Source organism: Nanorana parkeri, unplaced genomic scaffold (genome assembly GCF_000935625.1).
Source record: "Nanorana parkeri isolate BGI_ZX_2015 unplaced genomic scaffold, ASM93562v1 scaffold1383, whole genome shotgun sequence".
In the NCBI taxonomy this organism is placed as follows: domain Eukaryota; kingdom Metazoa; phylum Chordata; class Amphibia; order Anura; family Dicroglossidae; genus Nanorana; species Nanorana parkeri.
This window is the reverse complement of record NW_017307651.1, coordinates 126,983-134,348: the sequence shown is the minus strand read 5'-3', so window position 1 is coordinate 134,348 and position 7,366 is coordinate 126,983.

The following is a 7,366-nucleotide window of genomic DNA, read 5'->3' as shown; positions in this document are numbered from 1 at the left end:
GGAAGAAATATACAAAGCACACCGAGATTCAATATGAATAGCTCTTGTATTTAGACAATATTTGCTTATTTCAGAGTTTTTCTTAAGATAGATTTAAAAAATGTAGCTGTGCCCCTACTCCTCCTTTCTTCTGCGTCTCCAAACTAGTTATCAAGTACCAGCATGACTCAGATGTTGTTCAAGGACAAGTCTTATATTACATAAAAGGAAGGCCGTACCTATAATATGGCAGCCTCAGGCCACAGCGTTCCAGGTTGTTACAGAGCTCTTAGCGATCTGTGATGCTCGGTCCAGCTTCCCGCAGGACGCTCTAGATGGCTTTCCGCTGAGCTCCTGGCAACCAGTGATGTCAATCACCTGGGTGGTGCAGCCTGTCCCACCCCAAACACCAGCATACAGCAGCAGCAACAACACCTGCCCCTCCCTCACCCCAGAATGACAAACAGCAGCACAACCCTTAAAGTGACATTAAACCCTCAGATTTTGTAACATAAACCAATACTGTAATGTGTGCCTTACTGTAATCCATGGTTGTTTCCCTTCTCTTTGCTGCTCTTCCTTTTAAATCTGTATCTGTTCTCATGCTGGGCAGAACTTCTGTTTTGCAGCAGACTGCCTTGTCTCTGAAATGGATACATGGTGTCTGTGTGTAGGTTTGCCACCTGAGCCAGCACTACAGGAAGAGGCACTCAGCTGCAAAGGGAAGTTCTCCCCAAGCATGAGAAGACATGAGGATTTAAAAGGAAGAGCAGCAAAGAGAAGGGAAACAACCATGGATTACAGTAAGGCACACATTACAGTATTGGTTTATGTTAAAAAATCTGAGGGTTTAATGTCACTTTAACCCTTCCCCCATCCCAGAACGACCAGCAGCAGCAAACCTACCTGATGAAGGGAGGGACAGCACTGCATAAATAATTTTTCTTCACGGACTAGGTAACTAGATCTGGGTAACTATCAAGCAAAATCCATCACTGATCTGTTATTCCTATTCTGGTATCATGTGTTACCGCAGTTTTCGGTAGAATGCATGTTACCACAACTCAGTGGAGTGAATGGGCACCACTGCAGATGGGCTCATCCAAACCCAGAAGGAAGCTGCCAGTGCCAACCCAATCAGCTGCGGCCAAGGCCCCGCAGCTACATGTAAACTAAGATGTGGGTTGCCGGTGACATCATTGACCTTATATGGCCACAATGTCTTTGACCAAATATGGCCAACTTCCTTTCAGGTTCAGATGAACTTGGGTGTGGCCTCGGATTCGAGCTCATCCCTAGTGACAACCTCCCACCTAGCCTGTCAATAGCTGGATTAAAGTAGATCTAAACACTACGGCTACCCTGTGCGCTGAACAAGAGAAATCAAAAGATTTAGCCATTCACTTTAAATAACATGGATAGGCCAATTTCTACTGCTGGCTATTGTATTCAGATAGCAGGCACCCGTGGTTGCCTAAATACCTGAATAGCAACTGCATCTGTTCCCCCTTTACATAAGGAGCCCCATTCACCTCAGTCTTTATTTCTCCCTTCGCATCACAGTGCCACTACCACAAAATTTTGAGGCACCCCTGAGGAAGCCAGAAGGTACACCTGTTTGAGGAAGGCTGTTCTAGTGGCAGTTTCCTGACGGCAACAAAAGTGGACTGCTGTGTAATGAGCCTGTGACGGGGTGACAACGCAGGGACAGAGCATTTTCACCCGATAACAGGAAGTGCCTGGACAAGGACAGTCATCACAGGGTATTTTTTTAGATTGGTTAGCTCTGTTACACTCTGATTATACATTCACACTTAAGCACTGACGTTTGATCAGTTTTTCATTCTTTTTTTTTTTTTTACATGTTTGTACACACATTATTCACACAATGTTTTACCCACATTTTCAAGCTTATTGTTTATATTTTAGACAAGAGAGTTACTATAAACTCTCAAGCAACCAAAAACTACAGTTATCCAGCATCTACATTTTCCCGTGGCTGCCGGATAACTGGGAGTTTACAGTAGTATATCCTGGAAATCTGCGTGTTAAGCATTGATATGCTTCTGGAAACGTGCATCACATTTACTGTAATAATTAACCAAATATTGATGCAAATGTATCCAGGTGTTATTCAAATCATTTTAACTTGTTATTTCACTAACATCCTATTGCTTTAATGCATATGTTTAGTCTGTATAATATATGGTTTAGACTTTCCATACCATCTCTGGTCTCATTAACTTCCCCATTTACCTCTAATAACTGCTAATATTATTTTGTGATTACATGTGTTAAACATAAATGGTTTGTTAGGATCAGAATTTCAATGCTGAATACTAACTTTGTAGCTCTAAATAGTATGTGTTACATCAATAGCCATACATGAAAGGAAGCTTAGCTATGCATATGAATGATCAATCTTATCAAAGCCTATTAAGCTACTAAAATTCTATCTAATTTTTTTTTTTTGTACATTCTTTATTTCAAGATTTTCAAATAACATACACTGAGGACACTGTGACAAAAAAACATTTAAGCTTACATATGTAGACCAAATTGTGCAACCCGTCTCGGCTGAAGAGCCGATAGCCGATCACCCCTTGAAGAGCCCACTTGAGATCCCACACAGCTTACCTGAGGGTGACCCTGCAGAGCCCACCATATACTCTCTATGGTGGGCTCTGCAGGGTCACCCTCAGGTGGGCTGGTCACACTCCCTATCTGTCCGCCTCTTCTTCCTCCGTCTTCCCTCCTCTGTAGCCGGGCCCACTCCCTCCTCCGTCGCCGGGCCTGCCTCCTCCTCCGTCACTGGGCCCGCCTCCTCTGTCACCGGCCCCGCCTCCTTCTCTGTTGCTGACCCTGGGCCCGCCTCCGCCTCCCCCCCTACCGGATCCAGTCTCCTCCACCGCTGCTGCTGGCTCTCATTGACTCAGCAGCGGCTGTGGAGACGAACGCAGCGCTGCACAGATCACCGACAGTGATCTGAACAGCGGCGCGTTCGAAGCCATAGCGACCCAGGCGGCCCGCACAGCATCAGTGTCCTGGCCGGGCCCCCCTGTGCCCGGGCCCTATAGCTGCCACCTGGGTCGCTATGGCGATTGTTACGCCACTGCATATCATGTTGTACAGAATTCAGAATGGAAAGCATTGTGCCCCATAACCTTGGATACCAGAACGTTCCTGAGCAGAGGTCTCAATGCATGACCCCCATGTTCACCAGAGCATGGATGATTAGAAGTTAATAGGATGGGGTACAGGGGGGAATAGGTGGGGATAAGGGAGAGGGGGAAAAGGAAAGGGAACACTGGGGCAAAATTTTACAAAGAAGGTATAGTAGGGAGAGAAGAAACCCCCCTTCCAGACCAGATTTATGGGAAATTTTGTGAATGGTAGTTTTTGTGCAATTTTATAGGCCTGCGCAATTTTAAGGCTTGACGTGTTTGATACCTATTTACTATTTGACTTTAAACTGGTTATAAACCATATACTTATCTTTAGGGATGCACTGATACCACTTTTTTAAGACCGAGTACGAGTACCGATACTTTTGATCAAGTACTCGCAGATACCAATTACCGATACTTTTTTTTAAAGGGACAGGTCACATTTTTTCTAAAGCAATACAAACTAATGCTTTAAAGGTCTCTTTCTTAATATTATGATTCATGAGATGACGAGGGAGCATGACACTGGCTTCCCGGCCAATCAGAATGCCAGGCGCTGCGTCATTACACTGCGCACGGCTTCGGGATTTGCTAGCTTCCTGTCCAATCGGGAAGCCGGGCAGCGCGTCATTGCATGCTACCCGGCTTCCTGATTACCCGGGAAGTCAGCTCCATGCTCTCTCATCACAAGTGACGAGAGAGCATGGAGCTGACTTCCCGGGTAATCAGGAAGCCGGGTAGCATGCAATGACGCGCTGCCCGGCTTCCTGATAAGGAAGTACTCGTGCTAGGTATCGGAGCATTTGAGCGAGTACGAGTACTCACCCAAATACTCGGTATCGGCACCGATACCGATACTAGTATCGGTGCATCCCTACTTATCTTTAAATTACAAGGTAATGCAGGGCGAGGAAATCAGTATAACCAGCACAGAGTGTAACATATTGGCTCTAAATATCATTATTCTAAAGAAAGTCTTCAGGTCATGTGACCCCTTTGGTTCTTCTGGGGTCTACATGGCTGGGTCAGTGGGCAAGTACTAAGCTGCAGCACGTCACATGTCCTGTTGACGTCAGTGCAGCTTATTTACATCTTCCTCCCCAGGCTGTGTAGAACAGGGCAACCAATCAGCTTCTCTCTTCAGTTTTTTCAGTTAAGATTTGAAAAGCAAAGGGAGGAGCTGCTCCATAATTTATCTGCTCCAGTTTTGATAAATTCCCCTCTTTAAGTATATGCATAGCCCAAACTTTTTAGTAGGGAAGGGTTAAAACTTGTCAGTTTACTTCTTGCTGTCTATATTCCATTGGAAGATTTCCCTTAAATCTGAACAGAGTTGGGGGAGGGGCCCAGCAGGTCCCACCCACTACAGGCTTCCTGCAATAAAACTACAGGAGGGGCAGAGACTAGACCAGTCATCCTGCTTAAGGAGAGAGAGCAGCATTGACTGGTCTTTAATACAGAGGAGACTCCTCCACAGAGGTAAAGTGCAGGAGTTGTTTTATGCTGGAATATAATGCACTGATCTGGAAGAAGTCCACAAAAGACAGCAAGAGTCAAGTAACAACAGACACTTCTCTTGCTGGAATTCAGCTTTAATTAATTTCTGGGAGGCACAACAGGAAATGATAGAAAATCTCTCCAAAGTAAGTGGAATTCAGATTTTTATCATTGGAATTGGTTTCTTCATTGGAGCATTTGCTCTCACCTCTTGTTCTGGAGAAAAGGCTAACATTTTGGATTTCCCATAATTTCCTGTCCAAGTAACAATGGTCACCAGGACAAAAAGAGAGTAAAGCTGGCCACACACTGCTGGAATTTCGGGTGAAGTAAGTTCGAGCAGTGTGTGGCCCCCTGGGGACACAACTGTTGGACAAAATCGATTTTTCAATCAACTTTTGTCAAAGTAGTCGGTTGGAAAATCCTTGGCCAAACAGTGACTGCGGTGAATCAGCACTGTTCAGGTATTCTGACAGCAACACATCCCCAGCTGACAGAATACATGAAATAATGTTCAATTCACTAAACAGGTTGCTAAAAATGCTAAACAAGATGGATGGGGGAATTGAGCATGTTTTCTCTTTTGGGGGCAGAGAGAGAAAAAATGGCCATTGTTCGGTCAACTTAAATCCGTTGGTTATGTGTTTAGATGAAGCACTGAGATCTTGAGGAATGCTCAATTAAGTTTTACTTGCTTAGGAGAACATCAGAATACAGCACTGTGCAGGAAACATATATCTAAAAGAACTTCCTGTGAATCATAGATAATATCTAAAAGAACTTCCTGTGAATCATAGATACGTATGCACATAGAGACTAACATTGCACTAGAGCGCCATCTACAGTTCAAAAGACAAATCAGTATATGCTGTTGTATTTCCAACAAAATCTACCTAGGGCACAAAACCTGCCAGGGGTTTTTAACCCTTCCCTACTCCATCTAACGCTAAAGTAAAAAAAAAACTTGGGCTGTACATACACTTTGGTCTGTTAGTGGTCAACCCTGTTTCATACAGAATTCACTGTGTGTACAGGCATGCTGGAGTTTCATCAATATGTCAGGGGCAGCCTCTGTGCAGTTTTCTAAGAGGTGTCATATAAGTTTAAAGGAAAGGTGCAAGTTTTCCACTGCTGATTAATCAGAATTGACAGCCAGGCTTTAAAAGATAAATGTGATTTCTACATGGAATCAGTCTGCAATACTGTCATCTTATGTCACCTGCAAGACATTGAAGGGAATTCATCAAAACTGGAGCAGACAAAATCTGGAGCAGCTGTGCATGGCAACCAATCAGCTTCTCTCTTTCATTTTCAAATCTTAACTGAACATACTGAAGAGAGAAGCTGATTGGTTTGCTATGCACAGCTGCTCCAGATTCTGTCTGACTTAATTTTGATCAATTATGCTTATTGACTATTACTGCTGACTTATTTAAATCTAAGAAAAGGAAAGAAAATAAAGGGCAGAAGTGACCATTCCGATCAAACTTTCTATGGGGAGCACCATCACTTTAGTTCCCTTATCTTTTATCTTATTGTTTTTATGAATTGCTTTCTTTACAAATGTTATGGTATAGTGGATCAAGGACTTTTGCTCCAGATTTCATGCATCACCCTTTAAACTATATTTGTATTGTCCCCATAATACAGGGTAATTGTTGTGAGCGCTTGTTCGGAGCTTCCTCAGTGCTGAGGACAGAAGAGCGCCGCATTCACCCGCATCACTCCAGCCCTAATAAATGTTCTCTGCAATCGCATTTCTCATTGCTGCTGGTTATTTCGTTGTTAATATTAATATTATTTTATAATGTCATAATAATGTGTTATTCAGTCAATATTCACAACTGTCAGATGGGAACTAAATGCAGAGGCAACTGCAAACCAAAAAGCGGAGTAAAAATGAATGACTATTTGCCTGGAGGTGGGATGCAGCAGGAGGTCTTCTCTCTTTTATTTCTCCTTTCTTTACCATTTATTTAACACATGACTTGTCACCAATAATGACACATATAGGAAGTCGCGCTGTGCAAGGTTTATTATTATGGGGAAAACATTGTAGGATGACATAAGGAGCTCTCCTGGAATAACGTTGGAGCGGTACACAATGGTGGCAGCCACACATTCACTGTCTCATTCACCTAAAGAGTCGTTTCCACATAGTCTGGCTCAAGTGAATTTTTTTTTAAAATACATTTCTTGAATCGGATTGAATAATTAAAATGAACTTATGAGCAAACTGATTTCAGAGCAACATTTTCAGATTTGCCAAAGTGGAATCTCTGAATTGTGCTCATTGAGCTGCTCAGACGGAATTTCTTTTTTACTTTTTTATTTCCTTTATTTCCAATTTGTGTGTTTTTTGTGTGTGTGTGTGTGGTGGTGGTGTCCTAATTAGGGTCCTCAATTTTATTTTATACAGTGTTCCTTGTATTTTTCTTTCCTTTTTTGTGTATCTGATTGTCATTTGTGTACTGTCACGTTGTGTGTTTGATTGTTAATTGCGTATTGTAACTTTATTTCTGTTTATTTTACTTTCTTTTTCTGCTGGTTTTTTTTTCTTTTAATGGAAAAAAAATACATAAATTAATCAAGTTAATAAGGGACAATTGTTTGGCACAAAACCTATTGCACCTTTAGAAACCACTTTATTTTGCTTCCTTCTTGCTGACTACAACGCATTCCACTATGGTCATTTTTGGGGCAAAATCTGAGCTTTCTTATGC